The sequence below is a fragment of the Bison bison genome, unplaced genomic scaffold (assembly GCF_000754665.1).
Source record: "Bison bison bison isolate TAMUID 2011002044 unplaced genomic scaffold, Bison_UMD1.0 scf7180017864346, whole genome shotgun sequence".
Classification (NCBI taxonomy): domain Eukaryota; kingdom Metazoa; phylum Chordata; class Mammalia; order Artiodactyla; family Bovidae; genus Bison; species Bison bison.
In genome coordinates this window covers 2,629,648-2,637,285 of record NW_011494918.1, presented here as the reverse complement: position 1 = coordinate 2,637,285, position 7,638 = coordinate 2,629,648, and positions in this window count along the sequence as shown.

The window sequence follows — 7,638 nt, the reverse complement described above, 5'->3', positions numbered from 1 at the left end:
TTTATAGTCCAACTCTCATATCCATACAAGACTACTGGAAAAACCATAGCCTTGACTAGACGGAACTTTTTTGGCAAAGTAATGTCTCTGCTTTTTAATATCCTGTCTATGTTGGTCATAACTTTTCTTCCAAGGAGTAAGCATCTTTTAATTTCATGGCTGCAATCACCATCTGCAGTGATTTTGGAGCCCCCCAAAATAAAGTCCTCACTGTTTCCCCATCTATTTGCCATGAAAGTGATGGGACCAGATGCCATGATCTTAGTTTTCTGAATGTTGAGCTTTAAGCCAACTTTTTCACTCTCTCTTTCACTTTCGTTAAGACACTCTTTAGTTCTTCTTCACTTTCTGCCATAAGGGTGGTGTCATCTGCATATCTGAGGTTGTTGATATTTCTCCCGGCAATCTTGATTCCAGCTTGTGCTTCTTCCAGCCCAGCGTTTCTCATGATGTACTCTGCATATAAGTTAAATAAACAGGGTGACAATATGCAGCCTTGACGTACTCCTTTTCCTATTTGGAACCAGTCTGCTCTTCCACGTCCAATTCTAACTGTTGCTTCCTGACCTGCATACAGATTTCTCAAGAGGCAGGTCAGGTGGTCTGCTAATCCCATCTCTTTAAGAATTTTCCACAGTTTGTGGTGATCCACACAGTCAAAGCCTTTGGCATAGTCAATAAAACAGAAGTAGATGTTTTTCTGGAACTCTCTTGCTTTTGCCATGATCCAGCGGATGTTGGCAATTTGATCTCTGGTTCCTCTGCTTTTTCTAAAACCAGCTTGAACATGGAAGTTCATGTTTCACGTACTGTTGAAGCATGGCTTAGAGAATTTTGAGCATTACTAGCATGTGAGGTGAGTGTAATTGTGTGATAATTTGAACATTCTTTGGCATTGCCTTTCTTTGGGGTTGGAATGAAAACTGACCTTTTCCAGTCCTGTGGTCCCTGCTGAGTTTTACACATTTGCTGGCATATTGAGTGCAGCACTTTAACAGCATCGTCTTTTAGGATTTGAAATAGCTCATCTAGATTTCCATCACCTCCACTAGTTTTGTTCATTATGATACTTCCTAAGGCCCACTTGACTTCACATTCTAGGATATCTGGCTCTAGGTGAGTAATTACACCATCGTGATTATCTGGGTCATGAAGATCTTTTTTGTACAGCTCTTCTGTGTATTCTTGCCACCTCTTCTTAATATCTTCTGCTTCTGTTAGGTCATACCATTTCTGTCCTTTATTGTGTCCATCTTTGCATGAAGTGTTCCCTCGGTATCTCTAATTTCCTTGAAGAGATCTCTAGTCTTTCCCATTCTATTGTTTTCCTCTATTTCTTTGCACTGATCACTGAGGAAGCCTTTCTTATCTCTCCTTGCTATTCTTTGGAACTCTGCATTCAAATAGGTATATCTTTCCTTTTCTCCTTTGCTTTTCGCTTCTCTTCTTTTCTCAGCTATTTATAAGGCCTCCTCAGACAACCATTTTGCCTTTTTGCATTTCTTTTTCTTGGGAATCTTCTTGATCCCTGTCTCCTGTACAATGTCACAAACCTCCGTCCATAGTTCATCAAGCACTCTGTCTATCAGATCTAGTCCCTTAAATCTATTTCTCACTTCCACTGTATAATCAGAAGGGATTTGATTTAGGTCAAACCTGAATGGTCTAGTGGTTTTCCCTACTTTTTCAATTTAAGTCTGAATTTGGCAATAAGGAGTTCATGATCTGAGCCACAGTCAGCTCCCGGTCTTGTTTTTGCTGACTGTATAGAGCTTCTCCATCTTTGGCTGCAAAAAATATAAGCAATCTGATTTCGGTGTTGACCATCTGGTGATGTCCATGTGTAGAGTCTTCTCTTGTGTTGTTGGATGAGGGTGTTTGCTATGACCAGTGCATTCTCTTGGCAAAACTCTATTAGCCTTTGCCCTGCTTCATTCTGTACTCCAAGGCCAAATTATGTCTACCTTGCTTTTAAGGTCACATTCATTTTACTGTAATACACTATCACGCATCCTTTAAAGCCATAAAGGATGTCACAGGAGACAAAGTAGAGACAGAAACAAAGCCACATATCACAGGCAACCTGGCTGCTGCGGCATGTTCTGGAAAGAGGGACAATAGCTGAGAGGCAGAGCCCAGCAATGCCAGTGGATTTTCTGTGAATAACTACTTCCTTCTGAAGGTATGTACTCAATGCTGGTTGCATGTGGAGCCCACAGTGGGCTGCTGCCCTGCCTCTCCTGGCCGTTAATCCTTGTGTTCTTTTGGGTGAGTTACCCAGTGAATGGGGTGAAGACAAGCTGGGTGCTTCCACAATTGAAGGCCCCAGGCTTGGCCAGTCCACCCACTCAGCTCAGGTTGAAGAGCATTCAAGTGTGACCCTTCAACCCCATCTGCAGGGTGTATCCAACTGCCTACTCTTTTGATCACAAGTTCTTTTGTCTTTAGAAAGTTTTCACTGCAGAATTAACTTCTAGTGTGGATGTTGGACTATGAGATGGTGAGAGATACTTTTGTAAGAGATCACTAATGTCCAGATCCAAAACTGAAATGCTTTGGTCCAGAAGAGAGGGATGTATCTTTAAAATAAATGCAACACACCATATTAAGAAATGGGTCATCTTGTTAGCTTAACTATTGCAACCCTGTCACTCCTAAAAACTGCTTAATTAGGAGTAGGGGGACCTTGTGAAGCTAACCAAAAATATTTCCAGTTGTTTACAGGTGTAGCCCTGTTTCTACATACATCAGTTGGTTGGTTGCAAAGAAAAACTGAGCCTCAAAAGCCTTTCCTGACTCTCATTTCTTAGATCTCCTGCTAGACTTCCAAAGCCTCTCAGGTTATGCACATTGCCTGAGTACTCGGTGGAACTTGGACTCCTGAGTTGAATGTCCCCATAGCTAGAGTTAGTGGCCCCAGAATTTAAACCTTTGTTACAGATGCTGTGTTGAATTAAGCTCAGGCAGCTACCACCAATGTGTGGGATGCTGTATAGATAAACCAGATAATATCCTTGGCCTCAAAGACGTGAATGATGTCTCTTCTGTGGGTCTATGCGGTCACCCCTCTGTTGCCACAGAAGAGTAAAGATAATTTCCAGACGAGGTCATTATTTCCGGTCAGCCTGAAAAATAAGTTTAGTTAGACACAAGCTACTCTCAGGAGAGCTTTGGGATGGAGGATTCTTTGACCAGTGTCTTTGCCACAGCCACAGAGCTCACCCACTCACTGGGCTGCTGGTCCTAGGACAAACAATGGTGCATTTCACTGCATTGTCTCTGGTTTCCTGAACATGGTGGAATTCTCTGCTCAGTGACTTGCTCACATCAGACTAACACAATGCCCCCTCTAGCCTGGCAGCCTCAAGCAAGACAGAATTACAGCAACCTCTGCACCACCATGGAGAAGGGGGAGAAGGAAATGGCAACCCACTCCAGTGGTCTTGCCTAGAAAATTCCATGGACAGAGGAACCTGGCGGGCTACAGTTCATGGGGTCGCAGAGTCGGCCACGACTGAGCACATCAGCACGGCACCACCAGCCTGGCTGTTTCCATCAAACCCTTGGCTGGAAGGGGAACTGAAAATTCATTTAATTTAAACAGCATGAGCTGTAAGATTTCAGCAAGATGCTGAAACATTTAACCTCTGGTTTTAAGTGGCTCTATGGGTCAGCTCAGGTGAACACAACAAGTAGCCCATTTGGGGCCAATTCCATCTCCCCAAGATTTATAATCTGGTTCAAGTCAGCAGGGCATCAACAGTCCAAAGAGGGAGAAGCCTGCTCTTAGAACGGTAGCTTTCTTTCCAAGCTCTCACCTCTGCCATTTCTTGTTTACTGTCATCTCTGAAAGGCAGTAAACTCCAGAAGATCAAGAACTCTGTCAGTATCTAATTCACTGTTTTATCCCCAGTAGATTTTTGACATGATGTGCTTAGAATATGGTACTTTGGGCATTTTAGGCCAACTCAGTATTTTTTGTTGAGTTCAGTTGTTGAGCATTTAGAAAGCCACAGACAGACATTGTCTTTCCAGAAGTTTACACGATAGACTGGCATTTGTCGCCTGTGTTTGCGTGTACCAGCTACGTCACCATACAGAAATATTCATGGCGCTCTGCGGTGCAGGCACACTGTCAGCTATGAGCAGGAGGGACACGCAAGATGGGGGCCCTGCCTCTCCTATCAGGCGGGGCAGCATCAGCTCTCCCCTTCCCTTTTTATTGTTTCCTGCTGTTTTCCTCTGATTTCAGTCTGTGGCACACTGGAGGTGTTCTGGAGAGAGGCTGTAGACCAGGCGCTCTATAAATGTGACCTTCATTCTGTAGCAGCAACAGCCCTTGTTAGAAATGCTCTGGTCCCCACCCAGACCCACTGAATCAGACTCTGAGGCCCAGCAATCTGCGTTTTAAGAAGCCCTTCCTTCATTGGGCTTCCCTGATAGCTCCCTCATTGAGCTTCCCTGGTAACTTCCCTCACTGGGCTTCCATGATAGCTCAGTTGGTAAAGAATCTGCCTGCCATGCAGGAGACCCTGGTTCGATTCCTAGGTTGGAGAAGATCCCTGGAGAAGGGATAGGCTACCCACTCCAGTATTCTGGCCTGGAGAATTCCATGGACTATACAGTTGGACACAACTGAGTGCCTTTCACTTTCTTTTTATTATTATTATTTTTTTACTTTACAATATTGTATTGGTTTTGCCATACATCAACATGCATCCGCCACAGGTGTACACATGTTCCCCATCCTGAACCCCCCTCCCACCTCCCTCCCCATACCATCCCTCTGGGTCACTTTTCATTTTCAGAGGATTCTGATAAGAGTTTGAGAACCACCCATGTAGATGCTTGTCAGGGTGGAGGAGTGAGAATATCAGAGCCTGCCAGCGATGATCCTTCCAAGACTGTCATTGCTGGGGCTCTAGGGAAACGCCAGGAAAGAATTTTCTTGCTGTCACTCTGTTTGTGAAAGTCCACAGAGTTACACCTTGAGCATCCACAGCCTCCCACCCCTTGCCACCTCACCTGGCCTCCTGCTACCCGGGATGGCCTTACTCTCAGCTGAGCAGCAGGAATCAGGGCTGCCCGCAGAGTGGGAATCAGAACCGTGTCCTTAATCAGAAGTGTGTCAGGAACCCCAGGGCTTGGGGCTGCATTCAGGAAGGAGGGACAGAACTGGCTGCTTACTTCCCAACTGACCTGAGGCTCTCCTGGGGACTGAACCCCTCAAAGCTCCTGCCTGGAACCAGCACCCTCTGCTGCAGAAAGGGAATCTCTCCCAGGCCTCTGTCAACCGTCCCCAGAGCATGTCTTCACCTCGAGGCTAGGAGAGGCCCTGGTTCAAGTGCAGAGACACCCCAGAGAGAATGCTCCCAGCCTAGTTTGGGACCTGGGACCTGTACCCTCATGTCTCGACAAGACAAGAAGATCTGAGCTCTATGAAGTTGATTCAGTTGGCTGCAGGCTGTAACCCCCTTCAGTACATCACCAGGTCATGGTTCCCAAACTTGGCTGCATGTTGGAATCACCTGGGGATCTTTAAAAACTACTGTTCCCACTCCCAGCCCCAGATGTTCTGATTTAATTGGCATAGGGTGTGACCTGGCCACCGGAGTGTTTAAATTCCCCCAGGTGATTCTAATGTGCACACAAGTTTGGGAGCCAATGAACAAGTTCTCCTGAGACCAAGCCCAGCTCATATTCTAATGTTTAGGGAGCAACATAGGCTTAAAGATGGAAGGTAGAACCGGGTTTCAAGGACAAGAAAAAAAAAAGTATTTCAATCATCAGACAGACTCCAGACTTAGCAAACAGCTGGTGAAGAAAGGAGGGGAGAGAGGTAGGGACGGGGGGTTGCTGGTGAGCGTTGGATTCACTGGTGGAGATGATGTCAGACATTCCTCTGCGATGTTAGAACTGGGGAAACACATGAAAATAACCATGGCTGTGAAAATGGAACTTTCTGTGAAATGGCATATTCTTGGAAGGAGAGGGAAGAGGAGAGGGGGAAAAGGTGGGGGTGGGGGGGCCGAGCCAGAGAGAATATAGGAGGGAGATTCACTCCCAGACCTCTGGAGAATGGAAGAAGGAACAAGATGTGAAAAGATGTGCAGAGGAGAAGGCGGTTTGAGTCCCCACGAGGAATGGGGACAGAGGCCAACTGCTGACCCAGAAGGAGCCGAAGCAACAAAAGAAAAGATAAGCCAGGAGAGAGAGAAGGAATCTACTACTAAGAGAAGAAACACCCAGCTTTTGACCCAAACCCACCCAGGCAGATGGAGTGCTTCCCGGGAGCAGGCTGAGGGTGCAGCTCCCCACCCTCAACAGCCCCTCAGGGGAGGGGAGAAGACACGAGACAACCATCGCATGCCTTCCCCTTTCTCCTCCATTCCCGGCGCTGCAGAGCTCGCAGATGAAGGCGCCCTGGGCCTGACACTGGGAAGCCAGATGCTTCCCCTTCCAAGTTTCTGTGAGGGAGTGAGGGCCGAGCCCCAAGGAGCCCAGGCCTCTGGCTCCTGTGGGCCTTGAGGGGAGCAGCTCCCCACCCAAAGCCACGCGCCAGCCCCTGATTCTTAGATCTCACCCTAATGGCTTCCCCCGGGGCTAGCCATCCAAATATTGAGTCACCAAGAGAAAAAAGCCTCACAGACCAAACCTAGAAGACTTACACAGGCTCTTCTATTCCTGGATGAAAGATTTCACACCTATTTTGTGCAAAATCAGGAGACTTCTCGTGACTGGGTGTGACTGTAACCCCCATGTATGTGACGAGCCTCCCACAAAGTAAAGATACCGGCTGCGTCACGTGACGCGGCCCCTGTGACGCCGCAGGCGGGTCCCCTCTCAGCTCCTGCGCTGACGGAGACCCCCAGCACCACCTGCCGGGTTAGCGCTCCCTCCCATCAGAGAGCGTCGCCATGTGTGCGGTTCAGGCTCAAGGGACCGTCTAGGGGAAACCAACGTCAAATCAAGTGTTCCGGATGCTGGCTGTGGTCCACCGGCCGCTGTGCCTCCTCCATGGGTACCGTGGGCTCTGTGCCCCCTCCCGCCCTCCGCATGTCTCACGAGCTGTTCGGAGGGGCTGCGGGCGCCGCATGACAGCACTCTGGGTCGTGCAGCTGGGAGCTGCCTCCAGCACTTCAGAGTTTCCAGTCAGTGGTTTCCTGTGGGAGAGCAGGCCCGGCCTCTGCTCTCGCTTCCTGGCAGGCCTCCCCCTCTCTCTGCTCGGCCTCCCATCCATCCTGACCACTGGCCTGGCCTCGCTAGAGCAACAAAAAGTAGACTGGCTTCCTCAGAGTCAGAAGATACAGCATGCCTGGGAGCTGAAGCTAGCCACTGGCCCTTGGTGTTTAGGGGACAAGAGTGAAGTGGAGGGCACCCTGGGACCCCAGAGTCTAGAGCCTGTCTCCTGAGGACAATCTGTTCTGCAGGAACGCAGCAGCCCAGTGGGGGTCCTTGTCTATCCCGATGATGCCACGTGGAGGGCAGGGGCCCCTCCATAGCAGAAGTGGCCACTGTGAGACTGAGGAATCCGCATGGGGCGACGGTTTTTAGGGAGGGCAGGGTCCACTGCTGGCTGAGAAGGCTGGACCTGGGGGCCGCAGGAGCCTGTTCCAGGGGCTGCTGGGAGGTTCAGAG